Source organism: Triticum dicoccoides, chromosome 5A, assembly GCF_002162155.2.
Source record: "Triticum dicoccoides isolate Atlit2015 ecotype Zavitan chromosome 5A, WEW_v2.0, whole genome shotgun sequence".
NCBI classification, from domain to species: Eukaryota; Viridiplantae; Streptophyta; class Magnoliopsida; order Poales; family Poaceae; genus Triticum; species Triticum dicoccoides.
In genome coordinates, this window is record NC_041388.1 from 373,776,026 (window position 1) to 373,783,649 (window position 7,624).

Sequence of the window (7,624 nt, forward strand, 5' to 3'; positions counted from 1 at the left end):
GGTGAAGATACCCGAACAAGCTCCTCAAAGATTACTTTCCATCGTGACAAGTATTAGTAAATTTTAGCAAGCGATAAAAATGTTCCCTTACCAATTTCTACTTACTAAAGGTGCTTCACTCCCCAGCAGCGGCGCCAGAAAAGAGTCTTGATGACCCACAAGTATAGGGTACCAATCATAGTCCTTTCAATAAGTAAGAGTGTCGAACCCAACAAGGAGCAGAAGAAAATGATAAGCGGTTTTCAGTAAGGTATTCTCTGCAAGTACTGAAAGTAGTGGTAACAGATAGTTTTGTAGCAAGATAATTCATAACAAGTACAAGTAAAAATAGTAACGAAGTGAAACAAGGTGACCCAATCCTTTTTATAGCAAAGGACAAGCCAGAATGTTCTCTTATATAAAGCAAAGCATTCTTGAGGACACGTGGAAATTGCTGTCTAGTCACGTGGAAATTGCCGTCTAGTCATGTTCATCATGTTTAGTTGATTCGTGTTCGCTACTTTGATAATTTGATATGTGGATGGACCAATGCTAGTGTGATGTTCTTACTTGAACACGCAACCCTCTTATGATTACCCTCTCGCAATCATCCGCAACTACAAAAGAAGAATTCAGATAAATGTAACCATAGCATGAAACATGTGGATCCAAATCAGTCCTTTACGAAATGACGCATAAACATGAAACATGTGTAACCATAGCATGAAACATGAAACTAGGGTTTAAATTTCTATCACTCTTGCAACCCATCATCTACTTATTACTCCCCAACACCTTCCCTCACTATAAAAAAATACACTTCCGTGATGATACGTGTTTGTCATAGTAGGTCGCGTTTTTTGTCATGCATGTACATCCGTGACAATTTTATGACAGAATCAAGATAGTCATACCTGTGCTGTCGTAGAAGTGTTCCATGACATTACCAAAATTATCATCACGGAAGTGTCCACTTCCATGACGATAAATCGCGCATCACAGAAGTGCTTTCGTCAAGGGTGACCGACACGTGGCATCCACCGTAACGGAACACCGTTAAGCTATCGGGTCGGATTTTGGATCCGATAACCCGTTAAAAGCCCTGACCAATGGGAAATTTCCACATGTAAAATTCTGATTGGCCAAAAGGAACACCTGTCAGCTCGTTAGTGGGCCAGATGTCGCCCGTCCATTGGAGGAGACCTGCCTATGATACGTCGACATGTGGCTGGGCCCAACAGAGGCCCATATAGGTTAAAAAGGCCGGCCCAGTCAAAGGCCCGTAGAACTTAATCAGGTACTAGTGGGCCAGCCCAATAACAGCCTGCTTAATAAAGGCCCATTTACGGCCCGAAGCCACATCTGGCCCGTTAATTGTTCGCCCAATATTTGGGCCCATTTACGGCCGAAGCCAGATCTGGCCCGTTAATTGTTCGCCCAATATTTGGGCCCATTTGCGACCTGAAGCCAGATCTGGCCCGTTAATTGTTCGCCGAATATTTGGGCCCAACTACAGCCCAGTGACTTTCGGCCTGTTAGAGGCCTGATGTAGACATGGGCCCATTTTAGCCCGGTGTGACTTTCGGCCTGGGAATGGCCCGTGCTGCCCATGGGCCATATATGGTCCGACGGGACATCGGACCCACTAACGGCCCGTGCTAAAGGTGGCAACAGTTAAGCCCAACGTGACTTTGGGCCTGTTAAAGGCCTGTCGCGTAATTCGGCCCGTTGATGCCTATGCTAAGCTTTCGGCCTCTTAAAGGCCCATGATATCAGTGGGCCAACTAAGCCCCGAGATATGTTTCGGCCTGGTAACGACCCGTGAGCTAATTGGGCCCAAAACGACCCGGTCTACATTTCGGCCTACTGAAGGCCCGTCGACGACTAGTGAAAATTGAGGCCCAATATGCATTTTGGCCTGCTAAAGGCCCGTGGTTTCATCTCGGCCGTAACAGGCCAGTACAATATTCAGCCTGTTAATGGCCCAACGCTACCTGGGCCAAACTAAGCGCTAGGTCGACAAAAGGCTCAACTAAAATATAGGCCGGTGTAAGTTTGGGCCTGGCGCAATGTGTGAAGGCCCCAATCATTTGGGCCCAAGAAAGACGCAGGCCGGCCCAATTGTGGCCCGCTAAAAACTTGGCCCGCTAGAGTCGAATGTTTCAGTCCGGTCGACTACATCTGATTTTTTTCCAGATAGCGAATGATGGCAGTAACTAGTAGGAATTAAGAACAAACCTACTCTATACAATAAAGAAATTACGGCATAGTAACTAAGAATAAACCTACACTATACAATAAAGGATTTAAGGTTATTACATCCACTGGGCATCGAAGTTCGCCACCAGTGATCATAAAGCGCAACGAAGAAGCAGATTACAAAAACTGGGCACCATTGCAGCGTAACAAAATAATACTGAACCGAGACCACTTCCAAGACAGTTCAAGAAAGGTTAGCCTTGCGGAGGAACTGCGCAAGCTGCTGAGCAAGGCTGTGAGACCGGCCTAGCATGTTGGTCATAGCTTCCAGGTGTAGCTGTTTAGCGATGAGGTTCTCATTGGTGTTCTCCACAATCTTTCTTAGAGATAGGACTTCAAGTCAAAGTTGAGTTGTAGAATGCCTTTCTGCTAGAACTTGGGACTGAAGAAGTCGAACTGATTCAGACAACGAATTCTGTGAGCTTGTCTGGCTGTTAGTCTCAAGTAACTTGAACGCTGCATCAAGACAAGACTTTAGGGTTGTCTCGCTATCTTGAAGATGTTTTGCCTTCTTTGCTGCAACATATATGTTGGGTTTGTCTCACAGCCTTCAGCAGACTTGTGCATGCCATCGGGCATATCACCTTAAAACAAAGCAGAGAGATGACAGGTTTTACACGTGTATAAACAAAGATGATAACTGTTCTGTCAATTCTATCCAATTTCAAATTAGAAAATAAAGAGTAAGTTCAAAATATCAATAGCATAATTTGGCATTGTTCATAATGCGGGGAGCTTCACCACACTACTGGATTACCATGTCAACATAACAAGCATAGATGAAGGGCAAAGAAAATCATTGTATCTATTTTGGATAATGTGCATGGCATGTTGTTCATATCATCAGCCACATCAGTAAGATAAAACAGGAGATGACAAGGTGCAAACGTGGGCTGCTTCACCACACACTGGATTATAGATCCACAAAAAGAAGCATACATATAGGGAGTATTAAGTAATGTGCATGGTATGAATAAGGAATTTGGTTTTACAAGTAAAACTTAGAACTTACGGTTATTATGAACATGCATTTTGGTAGAAACATCAAACTAAACAGCAGTAAACGATAGGGAGTATGAGCAAATTAAATAGCTGTTGAGGATAAATGCTTTAGAAGGAATGACTTACATTAATAGTTAACACCGGCTTTATAATGCCCTTCTCCATGTCAAGGGAAGGATAACTCAAGAATTTCAGCACAGAATCTTCTTCATAAGCATTGCCTGTACTCTACATTTTGTAGAGAGTAATTATAGATATGATAATACTGGAAGGGATAGAGGATAATGAAGATAAGATGCAGATTGATGCTACATAATCAACTACCAATCCCTGGAAGTACAAGCGTTACAGGACAAAATGTACTGACAAGAGCAATGGGCTACAGTTCTGCACTGGCATTGTCTGTGTATTCTACTTGTTGGTAAGATTAAATATAGATCTGATCTTTTTTAGTAAATGGTGGGCAAGGGAGATAAGATGCAGAATGCTACAAAATGAACCAATCCCTCTTCCCATAATACAAGAGTGTTTTGAACACTGGTGTACTGTACAAAATGTTCTTATATTATGGGATGGAGGGAGTAGCTGTTAATGTAAGTACAGTGATAGACCACGTTCAGTCCTTACAAGAGGACTGCAGAGCTAAACCTCTTCAAAAGCATTGGGTTGATTCTAAATTTATGTAAGAGTCCATACGGATCTTATAATGTCCACCAAATGGACGATTACGAGGCTAACATGTGCAGTGATGCTACATAATCAAACAACTATGAAAGTAAGTATGGTCATACAGGGCAAGAGGTACTCACAAGAGCAATGCAGTGTGCAGTATAGTTGTGAGATTCTGTGGTCCCTTGAGAACGAATGTTCTTCTGCTAACAGTTTTCGTACAAGTGAGACATTAAGGCAAATGCAGAAATATAGTTCAAATTGTGATGTGATATCATAGACAGTACCTTACACTGCAGCCGAGACCAATGTGTAACAAGATTATTCCAGTCACCGTCAGATAAATGTAGCATCGGAGACTTTATCATTCAGAGGCTTGCCATTGAAGTGCGCTTGCCTCAGGTATGAATGATACTTCATCAACGAGTGCTTGAAAAGCGCAACCAACCCTTGCTCGTCATCACAATCCAGTTTGCTCCTTGCCTATTTAAAAGAATGAAATCTTGTGTCTTCTGTCAGCAGAAACATATGCAGTAATGACCATGAATAACATTAGTACATTACTTACGCGTAAGTTGCGGAGGAAGACTGCAAATTGTTCTGTGTCTGCGGTATAATCTTTCCATGAAGGAAAGATGTGCACAAAGTTCCTGACAACAACATAAGCTTCGTCTTCTAAATTGGGAAGAAATGGAACAGGGGTCCTATTTGCTGCAATTGGGGCTCTCTCTGGTTCGAAAAGGGATTTGGCAACTGGATTTGGTGTACTCTTTGCTGGAATGGGGGTTTTGCGTCGTACTGCTGGTGCTATGTCAACTGTCATAATCATACTGTTTGCTGCAGTTGGGGTCTGCTGAGTTGGGGCATCAGAAATGACCAGTGTAGTAGGGCTAGAGTCTGCTAGAGTTGGGGTATTTTGTGGGTCAGGTGATATTACAACTACACCTAATGGGCTATTTGATTTATCAGGTGCCACTACCTTTTCCAAATACTTTGCTTGTGCTCCTCCACGATTAGCAATCACCCTCTTCCTTTTGAGCGTCTGATACACAAGAACAATATTTGAATGGATAAACATGGTATGATGACAGATGGAATATGTACTGAAAATGGATAGGAAGGGCGTATTCACATACACGATGTGTAAACTAAGCTAATGGCAGTTCAAAAAAGTAGAAGCAATGCAACACATCAGTTGCAAGATGTGTGCGAGCAATGTAACCTTGGAAAGTTAGAGCAAGTACCTTGATGGGTGAATAAGATAGGGCATCTTCCTCTGACTCCTCCACTAGGGAGCTACATTGACTTAGGTCTCCCTCTAGCTCAGAATCACTGTTAGGATCATATTCTGAGCAAGAATCTGTAGGTGGAGAGCGTTTGCATTCCATTGCATCCAGACTTGATTTCAGTCCCTTAATGCCAAGTTTGACAACCATGGCATCGTTTTGCTTTATTCTTCTTATGCGCGCAAGCTCATAATCATTATGATGCTGTTCAGAATCTGAGATTCATGAAAACATAATAAGTAGTCAGATTATCTATGGAATGCATTGCAGATTCAACTCGGAGAGTGTCTCCCTATAAACCCCTGCATATGCAAAGTTCACCTCCCCAACCGTGCTGACCAGACCACACACAGGAATACAAACCCCTTATGTCTCTATAACAGGCAGACACACATTTCAAAACTGAAGTAGGAACATTAGAATCATATGAAATTCATATTTGAACAAATAAACTAAGCAATTATGAGTGGCGTAATGTTTAGCTTCAAGGGTGGAGTGTTGGTAGTGCGACACAAAGCAAGTAGGCAGATTGTATTCCATGTAAAAGATCAAAACCTATGTAAAAGCTGGAGATGACACTTTCTTTCTATACAATGCAGTGTTTGTTACCCACACATGATGGAAGAGATCACACAGAGAAATACTATTCACTCATGTCTACGGTTCCAGTATTTAGAAACAGGGTGGTCCACCCTAAAAGAATATTGACAACAAATATGACAAGGCAAGCATAGATGTAGTGACTCAATCATTTACTTGTGAGCTTACTAGGACAAGTATGCAGAATTGTAACTGCAGTAAGAGACCATCCAAAATCTGAATGAAGAAGTTTGTCTAGCACATATTGTTTGCAACTAATCGACGTGAATAATTGGATATTATATCGAATGAGTAAGAAAGACAAGTAAAATTGTCAACAAACCTGGCTTGCAGTAGTAATCTGGGTCAGTGTCACTACGACCAACAATCCAAAATGACCAGTTTCTGTTCCGAGGGCCGGAATTTTGAAAACCCTGTGAACTTTAGAGGTACTAAAGATTACCGAAATACATCTGAACCATTAAGTGTAGGTAGCACTGAGCACACAACAAACCCTAATGACAGTCTGCCTAATGAGTAATGAATCAATTAGAAAATGGATGATGAGGAGTGGCTGCTGAGTGTTGAGGACGTATCTCAGGATAAATCGGGTTAGCTTGGTGGGTGCTGCACGCCTGAGCCCTGAACGGACTTGGAAGGTAGGCACGGCGGCGCGCCCGGGCAGCGGTGACGCTGTTGGGCGAGCGGCTCCTGGCCTCCTGTTAGTCCGGCATCTCCTCCTAGAGTCATGCCGTCCGGGGGACGGCAAGTCACCGGCGAGGCAGGCGGCTGGGGGCGAGTAGAGATCAGAAGCGCGCAGCAGAACAAAGGGGAATCGGGGCCTGGGACAACCCAAAATCCCAGGGTGGGCCGGCCCACCGTGGGCACCCTGTAGAGATACACACCCAAGCGGCGAACATGCATTTTAGAAACTAATTTAGGAACATTTAGCTGACCAATTAAACAACTCTGTTTTAATAATATCAGATTCGTATTTGAACAACTAAGCTTGTTTAGCTTGATGGGTGGAGCAGTGTTATTATGACACGAAGCACGTATTCTGATCGTATAGTGATCATAAAAGGGGGAACTCTAAGCATATTTTTTAGCAAAAGAGGGTTTCCCCTCTGATTTCTATTAAAGAAACCACCACGGACCAACATGATCAATTAAACCCTAAGCATGATCAATTAAATCGTATTATGGCTGTGCCATGGCAGATTTGAAGCTACAAACCGGAGAAATGATATTTAGCATCCATTGTTTGCTTTGAACCAAGAACTAAATTCTAAGAGCTGAAAAGAAAGTACAGTAACCAAGTTAAGATCTATTTTCTGGTTGAGATCAAAAAGTTGAGGAGATATGAAGTACCACCTCTCTTGCGGCGCCTTGTAGGCATCGGGGGTGCGATGGCTGTCGGTGGCGTTGAAGCAGATCTGCGACGGTAGATGGGTGCATCGGGGGATAAGTCCCGTTGCGGTGGAAGAGAAGGTCGTGTGAGCGGCCCCGGCAAAGAGGACGACGGCGCCGATGAAGCGAGAGGACGCGATGCAAGGCTATTGGTCCATCGCTGTGGATGAGAAACGTCCATCTCTAGCAGTGGACGACGCGGTCTTGGTAGGCGCTCCAGCATGGTGGAGGACGGTGGCAATGGATGTGGTGGAGGACGGCGGCGATGGATGGGGTGGTGGACGGAGGCTGTTGTGGGGATGGGGTGTTCTAGCGCGGATGGTGTATGAATGGGAAAATGGAGGGAGAGGTACGGGGAACCATGTTTTTGGGACGCGCCTGTCTGAAATATGGGAAAGTTACGAACTTAGCCCCCGTTTAAAATTTGGACGTCTCGTTGG